A 10052-nucleotide genomic window follows, 5' to 3' on the forward strand; every position below is an offset into this window, starting at 1 on the left:
CAAGGAAGCACCTAAAAAAAGGGTGCTTGGACTAGGGTGGTCAGGGATGGCTTTTCCTGGAGGAGGTTACATCTAGATGCGTAGGCCTGTGCCAGGTAAACTCATAGGAAGGCACAGCCTGTCCAAAGTCCCCAAGGGAAGAGAGCACATTCTTGCAGTTTCTTGGAACCTCCACAAGTATTTGCTGCAGTGGGGAGTACAGTGGGGGAGTGGGGACACTTTGGTGTCAGGGCACAAGGCGGGTCAGGGGAGAGTGGGGAGTGTGTCAGGCAATAAGTAAGGGAGGGGGCCGGATATCAGGGGGCTCTTCAGATTTTAGCCTCTCCCACTTGCTAACTTCATGAACTTGGGTGATTATAGTTTCCTTCCTTATAAGATAGGGGTAAGAAGACCAGTGGGCTGCAGAGACAGCGTCTTATGTTTAAGCTCCCAGGCTTATTTGCTGCATATCCCTGGGCCAGTTGACCTCTCTGAATATAAGTTTTCTCATCTGTGAAATGGGGTGAAAACACTTGACTCACAGGGTTTCTGCAAGGCTTAAAAGGCTTAAGACATGCCTAGCTCAGTGTCTGGCACATAAGCTCCAATACATGGTAGCTTTTATTCATTGTTATTATAGATCAAGGAGTGACAGGGAGGTGCCCTTATCACAGAAATGAGATTTATGTTCTGGGTTGAAACTAGAGTGAGTCACCATGCCCGAAATGCAATGAGCTGGCTGTGGAGGAAGCATTCCTTCAGAGGATACCCTGTGTGCCCACAGGTGGCTGGGATTGGGGAATACCTACGTCTGACCAAGACGGCCAGTGTGTCGTCTCAGGAACAGGACCGGAATGTGAAGACTGTGGTTGCCAAGGCCTGGCCTGATCAGTGGAGGTGTAGCTTGCCTGAAGAGCAAATAGGAACCAGAAGAGAGTCAGCCTCGTAAAATCCTGGAGGGCCCCTTGGAGCAGGCGCCTGGCTGTGTTTGCTCAGTGGAGAGAAGTAGACACAGAAGTTCACACTGGGGAGGAGAGAGGGGGAGAAAGAGACTTTTGACTCTTCCAGAGCCTGAATTAAATCTCTCAAAACCTCTTAGTCCTTTGCTTGGGTTCCTCATTCTCCAAGCAACCTGCAGATGAACTTGGCACCAACAAAATGCCCCCTGGGTCCAGACAGACACCAGGGTTCCAGTTCCTGCACTGTAAACCTTTTACGCTTCTATTATTTCTTTATGACACAAGTTCATTGTGAGAGAATTTGATAACCAGCTAAGCAAAACTGAAAGAGAACTCCAGTAGCGACATTATATTTTTGTGTGTGTCCTTGGACGTTTTATATCCACATATCTACATGTAAAATGCACATAGTAATAAAACTATGCAAAGTGAATATTGTTAAATGAATGACTATACATGTAAATATATTAACAAAATTTACAAAAACGACGTAATGCTATTCCTACTGAATGGCAACCACTTTTACCCCGTAATATGTCACAAATAGCTTTCCCTGTTTGTAAACATCCATATTATCATTCCTAACAAATAATATTATTCCATGGTATGCATTTATCTTACCTGTTTAAACAAATTGCTGGACTTGTGGGATATTTCCCGTTTTTCACTTTTATGGACCCACTATGATAGACATACTGTACAGTCACCTTTGTGCCAGGTAAATATCATATTCTTCCCCCCGGCCGTGCTGCATGGCATGCAGGATTTTAGTTCCCCGACCAGGGATCAAACCTGTGCCCCTTGCAGTGGAAGGGCGGAGTCTTAACCACTGGATTGCCAGTGAATTCCCAATGTCATATTCTGATCATCATTTTACAGCTGAGGAGACTGAGGCACAGCAAAGTTTAAAAGTTTTCCAAGGTCGTAGCTACTGAGTGACTGAGCCAGAATTTGCAGCCAGAGTTTCCGTTGGGAGTTCCTTTCAGCATCTCTGTTTTCTCCTTTTCTTTAGTGTATCCCCTCCTCATACCTCCCTGTTTTCTCTCCCAGATCACCTCCCTGTGAGAACCAGTCTAGGCAGGTGACCCACTGCCTTCTCTGACACCTGAGTAACTTCAGTAATGTCCATCTCCTGGGGTTGTTGGGAGGAATGAAAGCAGGTGATAAATGACATGTAATGCATGAAACTGTATTTGGGAAATTGTGAAGCCTGTGCGAATGAATGTTAGGAGGTACTAGCAAGGGCCTAAGCTCACAGTCAGATGCCACCACCTTTAGCCAAATCCCCTGACCTCCTCAAACCCAGGAAGGAAGCCTCCAGATTCACACTAGAGAGAAAGAAATCAACTGTTCCGATGACGCAGAAGCAATAAAGGAGGCGTCCCCCGGGCATTTCAGGAGCCCCACAGTTGCTCCCCACCCCCACCCCAGCCCCACAGCTGGAACGGGAGGGAAGATTTGTTAGTCTAAGGTTTATTCATGCTTATGATTTCCCTGAGGGAGGATGCATTCATGTCACAGGCCTTCCAGAATGTTTGTATCCATCTCTGAAAATCTGAGGAATCAAGTAAGCCGAGTAAAGGGAGGAAACACAGCTCTTCCGTGTTTCAATTGACGTGTCTATCAGAGTAACTGCTGGGAGAGTAGCAGATGATTATTAAAATCTGTTTCTTTCATTGACAGAACCAAACAAACATTAAAAATATACATCAGTGACTTAGCAATGTCTAATATTTGATTTTGAGTATCAAACCTCCCCACTGGATTCCAGCCAATGGAAGATGCAGGACCCCAGGGCAGAACTAAATGAGGCTGCAGAGAGCAGAGGTGGACCTAGGGCTCCTGAAAGGATGGGCTTGTGGCAGGAGGACCCAGAACTGGAGAGTCACCGAGAACTAAGTCAATGACCGGAGTCACACAGAAGTTGTGTTGGGCAGCAGCTCAAAATTCTCATAAGTGTAGTAGCAATTTAGGAAGCCTCAGGGTTTGCAGGGAAAACCCAAAGAAAGCAAAAGTCTGTGTGGATAGATGGGGTGAACATCTGACATTTGTGCATTCTTTTTCAAGGAATAATGACAGGGTACACCTCCTCTGATCCCCCTTATGACCAAGGGTGCATAGTTGCATGGCTTTATTCCCATCATGGTTTGGGCCAGTAAGTTAACTGGCCTTATTTGCATAAATATAAGAATAAAAATAAGCTAAAAGAAACATGGGACACCTACCACAAACAGGAAACTGCTAGCTTCACTAAACAGTTAAAAAAAAATTAAAAACATAAAAGCCACAATGATGGGACTTCCCTGGTGGTGCAGTGGTTAAGAATCCGCCTGCCAATGCAGGAGACAGGTTCGAGCCCTGGTCCGGGAAGATCCCACATGCCACGGAGCAACTAAGCCTGGGAGCCACAGCTACTGAGCCTGCGCTCTAGAGCCTGCGAGCCACAACTACTAAAGCCTGCATGACACAACTACTGAAGCCCGCACTCCTAGAGCCCGTGCTCCGCAACAAGGGAAGCCACCACAGTGAGAAGCCTGCTCACCACAACGAAGAGTAGCCCCGCTCGCTGCAACTAGAGAAAGCCCGCACGTAGCAACGAAGACCCAATGCAGCCAATTAAAAAAAAAAAAAAAAAAAAGTTTATGTCTTTTGATTAGTAACTTTAGTTCTAGAAATCTATTGGAGGGAGAGTCATCAGTGTGGACAAAGATTTGAGTTAAGGGACTTCCCTGGTGGTCCAGTGGTAAAGAATCTGCCTTACAATGCAGGGGACTCAGGTTCCATCCCTGGTCTGGGAACTAAGATCCCTCATGCTATGGAGTAACCTAACCCGCACGCCACAACTACTGAGCTTGCGCACCTCAGCTAGAGCCCTTGTGCTACAAACTATAGAGCCAACATGCCCTGGAGCCTGTGCACCACAACTAGAGAAGAGAAAACCCACAAGCCACAACTAGAGAGCCCACGCGCCTCAACTAAGATCCAATGCAGCCTAAAATAAATAAATAATATATATTTTTTAAAAAAGATGTGAGTTAAGGGTGTTTATCAAAGTGTCATTTATGTTGGCAAAAATTACCACCACCCCCCCAAAAAAAGGAAAAGAACAGAAGGAAGAAAGCAATAACCCAAGTATTCAACAGCAAGGAAATGTTTAAAGAAGTTATGGCATTCGCATTTGATATAATACTGCATAGCTATTAAAAACCATGTTTTTGAAGAATATTTAATGACCTGGAAAATGTTTGTGATATAGTGAGTGAGATACAAAATTGCATGTGCAATTATATTTTTGTCCAGTTTTGTATATACATATATATTTATCCTGAAAAATACATATAAAATACTTGAGAGGAAATACAAACAAGTTTAAAAGTTATTTGTGTTTGTTGGAATTATAGGTGATTTTTATTTTCTTCTTTGTCTTAGTGTATTTGATAAATTTCTATAATGATTATATTATTTTAAACAATAACCTATATATTTAGAGAACAAGACCTGGGTTTCTCATTCACTCCACAGTCAACGGTGAAAAGACCCAGGCCAGGCCTTCAAGGATCTTCCAGTTCACAGGAGAAACAGCCAAGCAAACAGGAAGTTACACTACAGAATGCAATTATTTCTCCTCCCCTGGAAATGTTTGAAGACCTAGGAGGAAAGAGGAACCAGCATTTTGGTTGCTGATGATTTGGGCTCTGGGTTGAATAGACTATCTATTGTGAAAGTGTATTGTGCAAAAAGTGAATGGGGCTTTTTGTGAAGGGAGAAAAAGAGGGTGTGGTTTGGGAACTGGGAGGGTGGGGGAGGAGGAGGCAGGCCTGCAAGCGGTGGGCAGAGCCGCCCTGAAGTTCCCCCCAAGTTGTCCTTCTCAGCCTGCACCTGGCTCTCAGTGTCCAGGGTCAGCAGAGTACCTGGCTCTGCATCCGTAACAGGGGCTCAGTAAATGTTTAGTCAGTGTTTATTGTCCATAAGAACAGATGAATGAATGAGAATGTAACATCAGGGATCACTCTCATGAATTTCCTTTAAGGCATTAATTAAACATGTCTGAAGAAGAAAGACTCCATTGTGAAACCATGATGATGAGCAAGACAGGAGGGGAATTTAAAGTCTTCTCCACCAAGGCAGGAAGGGATGTGTGTGTGTGTGTGCACGTGCAGGAGTGTGTCTGCATGTCTGCTTTAGCGTCAGGAGGGACCTGGGTCCAAGTTTGAATGTGGCATTGAGTGAAGTCTGAGGAGCTCTTGGCTGTGGCAACTTGCAAGCTGTTTGCTCTTGGCCAGACTCCGTTTCTAAATGCTTTACTACCTAGAAAATGGGGCTTAAGGTGACTTATGTTCTTGGCTACCAAATGAGATAATGCAGGTAGGATAATGCTGCGTAGACAGCAAACACTCTGCATATAGAACAAGCTATTAATGTCAATATTATTACTTGTAAACCCCGAGGCATCACCTGCTTGGCAGGGGAGGGGGAGGAGTACCATAGGGTGATGGTGTTGCCATGTTCATTCTTCATACAGGAACTCTCTTTTTGTCCTTTCTTTTGGTCTTTTTACCTTTATTCTTCACTTCATCAACAAATATTTATTGAGAACCCACAATGTGCTGTCCATCCTTAAGGGTCTCCCAGGTAACCAAGAGTGACAGATATGACGAGGGATGACTTTTACAGGAGTAGAAGAGGGGTGCCCAACTCTTCTCTTTGGGAAACCTTAGAAGAGGTGATGTTTAAAGTGAGTCTTGAAAGAAAAGTGGGAACATGCTCAGCAAAGCAAGGGAGGCAGGGCTGTCAGCAGGCAACAGACTTTAGGAAGTTACTTAACCTCCCTGGGGGGCCATTTCCTGCTCTGAAGAATCCTGCCTCACCTTGAAATAAGACAATACATGCAAAGTGCCTAGCATAGTGCCTGGCCTTTAGTCGGTACTGAAAAAAACCAGTTCTTTGTCCCCTCTGTATCAAAATCACTTCCTCTTTGAAGCTTACTTCCTGTTCACATTTTGTTCTTTTCCCCAGTTCCTGAAGACATACTGACTTTTGGCTTAGGCTGTAAATTACTCAGCCTATTTTCCAGGACGCAGAAAATAATTTTAAGAATGGATCACAGTTTCATCCACAAAGAAAATCCCAATAAATTCGAAGTACAAATGTCATATGGATCACATCCTTTGTTCATAATACGCTAAAACTAGAAGTTAATGTTAGAAATTGAGTATTTAAATTTTCCAAAATAGCTTTTGGATAAAGGAGGAAGTCAGGAATTAAGTGGGGTTTTTGTGTGTGTGTGTGTGTGAGCCTCGCTGCCTTTATTTTATTTTTTGTGTGAACACAGTTTTCTCTGTGTCTAACTTTTTAAAATTTTATTTATTTATTTATTTTGGTTGCGCCGGGTCCTAGCTGACGCACATAGGATCTTTAGCTGCAGCATGTGGGATCCTTTTTTTTTAGTTGCAGTAGGCAAACTCTTAGTTGTGGCATGTGGGATCTAGCTCCCCAACCAGGGATCGAACCCTGGCCCCCTGCATTGGGAGTGTGGAGTCTTACCCACTGGACTACCAGGGAAGTCCCACATCTAACTGTTTTTTAATTGAAGTATAGTTGATTTACAATATCGTGTTAGTTTCAGGTGTGTAGCACAGTGATTCAGTTAATTTTATATATATAGATATATAGATATATAAGGAGTGTGATAATTTAGAAAAAAACACAAAGAAGAACCACACCTAGGAAAACCAACAGTATGCGTGCAAAGCTTCACTCAAAATTTTGTTTAGTTTTTAAAATGATTTTATTATTAAACCCAGAAAAATTTAAACAAACAAAATATTCATTAAATAATTTAGAAATGTGCAAAAACAAAAACCCCAAATAAAGATGAGGAAGGAAGAGATCAGGCAAAGAAACAGAAAAAAATAAATTAGAAAATAGAACAACTGTTGAATTATTACATACGTCCTTGAGTTGGTTCTTTTTGTGAAAAGAAGATCTAAATAACACAATGGACAAATGTAACTAAGGAAAAAAAGCAGAAACAAACACAACTTAGGGTGAAATGGTGGAAATGTCAAAAATAGACTTAAAAAATATAAAAGAGTATGATGTGAAATTGTTGACAAATTTGAAAACTTCAGGGATAATTTTTTGGAAAAAAAAAATAGAGAAATTTCTCTGACAGAATCAGGAGAAGAAAATCTAAACCACCTCCTTCAGCTTCTGCTTAGAAGCGGTGGACAGAGTGCCTGCCCCTGACCAGCTTTCCAAAGCTGCACTTTTTCTCGGCAGCATTTCACACCATCTGATGTGACATATGCCTAATTGCTTACTTGTTTCCCTTTTTCTCTCCCCACTAGAATACGAGCTTCCTGAGAAGAGAGAACTTTGTTTTGTTTTTTTAATTAAACTTTTTACTTTGAGATAATTGTGTGTGTGTGTGTGTTTAATTAAACGTTATATTTTTGAGATAATTGTAAGAAAACTGTTTTGGGAATTCCCTGGCGTCCAGTGGTTAGGACTCGGCTCTTTCACTGCCATGGCCCAGGTTCAGCCCCTGGTCGGGGAATTAAGATCCTGTAAGCTGCGAGGAGCAGCCAAAAAAAAAAAAAAAAGAAAGAAAACTGTTTTGCTTGCTGCTGTATCCCTACTGCACAGAACTGGGTCTCGGGCATAGCAGGCACTTGAAATAAATACTAGTTTAATGAATTGAGGAAGAATTTAAGACAGATATCAAGAATGTTGTTCCCCAAAGTTGTGAGTTCAGGCGGTTTTACTGGGGAAGAGGGTGTGTCTTCTAAAGTTTTGAGGCATGGGTTATATAAACTAATCCAGAATATAGCATTTTCTCTATGAAGAAAACTACATTTTTTTTTCCTAAGGCGTAAAAGACTTTTTTTTTTTGGTGTTTTTTCTTTTTTTTCCTTTGGCCGCACGGCACATGAGATCTTAGTTCCCCCACCAGGGATCAAACCCGAGTCCCTTGCATTGGAAGCACAGTCTTAACCACTGGACCGTCAGGGAAGTCCCAAAAGAAAAGACTTGATTATGGGGAGATATACTTTATGCCTGATGCAAAAGCTAAATGATGTAAAGATGGAAAGGTCAAATTAATTTACAGGCTTAATGCAAATCCAAATGTGATTTTTTTTCAAACTTTTACAAAAAAGATTATAAAATTCGTTTAGCAGAATAAATAGGTAGAATTTCAAAGAAAGTTTTGTAAAATAAGAGTAAGGATAGGGCTTCTCTGGTGGCGCAGTGGTCGGGAGTCCACCTGCCAATGCAGGGGACACAGGTTCGTGCCCCGGTCCGGGAAGATCCCACATGCCGCAGAGCGGCTGGGCCCATGAGCCATGGCCGCTGAGCCTGCGCGTCTGGAGCCTGTGCTCCACAACAGGAGAGGCCACAACAGTGAGAGGCCCGCGTACCGCAAAAAAAAAAAGAAAAAAAAAGAGTAAGGATAGAAGGAGTAGACCATCTACCCACAAAACATATTAGAAAATTGTGACATTTAAAATTCTGTGGTATTAGGACAAAAATATATAGTTGTTTTAGTAGCTTAAAATAGGGTACTCAGAATGAGATGATGATACACATATTAATTTAATGTGTAATAAAGTACCATCATCAGGAAAAGAAAAGGTTATTATTATTATTTTTTAAATAAATTTATTTATTTTTATTTTTGGCTGCGTTGGGTCTTTGTTGCTGCATGCAGGCTTTCTGTAGTTGCGCTGAGTGGGTGCTACTCTTCGTTGTGGTGTGCGGGCTTCTCATAGCAGTGGCTTCTCTTGTTGCAGAGCACGGGCTGTAGGCGCACGGATTTCAGTAGTTGTGGCACGTGGGCTCAGTAGTTGTGGCTTGCAGGCTGTAGAGCGCAGGTTCAGTAGTTGTGGCGCACGGGCTAAGTTGCTCCGCAGCATGTGGGATCCTCCCAGACCAGGACTTGAACCCGTGTCTCCTGCGTTGGCAGGCGGATTCTTAACCACTGCACCACCAGGGAAGCCCAGAAAAGGTTATTTTAAAAATTATTTTGGGCTACTGGCTGGCAGTTTAGGAAAAAAAAAATTATATCCTCACCTCACATAATACAACAAATAAATTCTATCTGGACTTAATAACAATCATAAGATCAAATGTAAAAATATTGTAAGGAAGAGAAAATAGACACTTTCAAACACCTGGAGAAGAAATGACTTCCTAAGCTTAGAACGAATGGAAGAAATCAAGGGAAAAGAGAATATTTTTGGTTGTATAAATAAGTCAAACTTTGCCATGGTAAGAAAACAAAAATTATCTCTAAGAGATATTAAGCGAAGAAGGCAAGTTGCGGTTAGTTCACATAATGTTCACATAAAGAAGAAAAGTGTACACAAAAGAAAGCTATATATTTTTGTGAATATATTAGGTGTGTAAATACCTAGGAAGTGGTGAGGAGGAATATACACAAACTGATAGCATTTGGAGTGGGCTAAGGGGACATTTGCTTTATTTGAACTATATGAATTTTAATTTCATACAAGAATATACTCATGTATCACTTGTGTAATTTTTAAAGAAAAAGTGATGACAAAACTAAAAAAGACTGTGTTAAATACTTTTAAAGCTTTTTTAAAAATTATATAAAGAACTTGTATAAATGATTTTTTAAACTGTAAAATCCCAATAGATAAATAGTTAAAAGATATCATGAGTCAGGTCACTGAAAAGAAAATACCAGAAACAAAACTAGAAGAAAATGTTCGCACTCACAGTCATTTAAATAAATCCAGAGTGAAAGCTGTCACTGAAGATCAGAATTCCAACTTCTCTTCTGGGCCCCAGGACCAGCTCAATCTTGGGAAATGGGCAACTTGCGGGAACCTGCAGCAGAGAGGAGGATGGGGGGCCCTGCCTGGATCCTCCCAACTGGAGATTTTGCTGGTGTTGGTTGCCCATCCCTTCCTATGGGGTAGATGGTCCTGTCTTGCCCCTACTTTGCCTCCCTGCCTTCTCTGCAACAGAGTGCAGTATGGGGAGAAAGAAAGAGATCTGCAGAGAGCTGGTGGGGTGGCCCAGTCTGCAGACAAAATTGAGGCTATTTTGTCTAGTGCTCCCACACAAGTGTCCTTTCTTAGGGAC

This window comes from Delphinus delphis, chromosome 2, assembly GCF_949987515.2.
Source record: "Delphinus delphis chromosome 2, mDelDel1.2, whole genome shotgun sequence".
Lineage (NCBI taxonomy): Eukaryota > Metazoa > Chordata > Mammalia > Artiodactyla > Delphinidae > Delphinus > Delphinus delphis.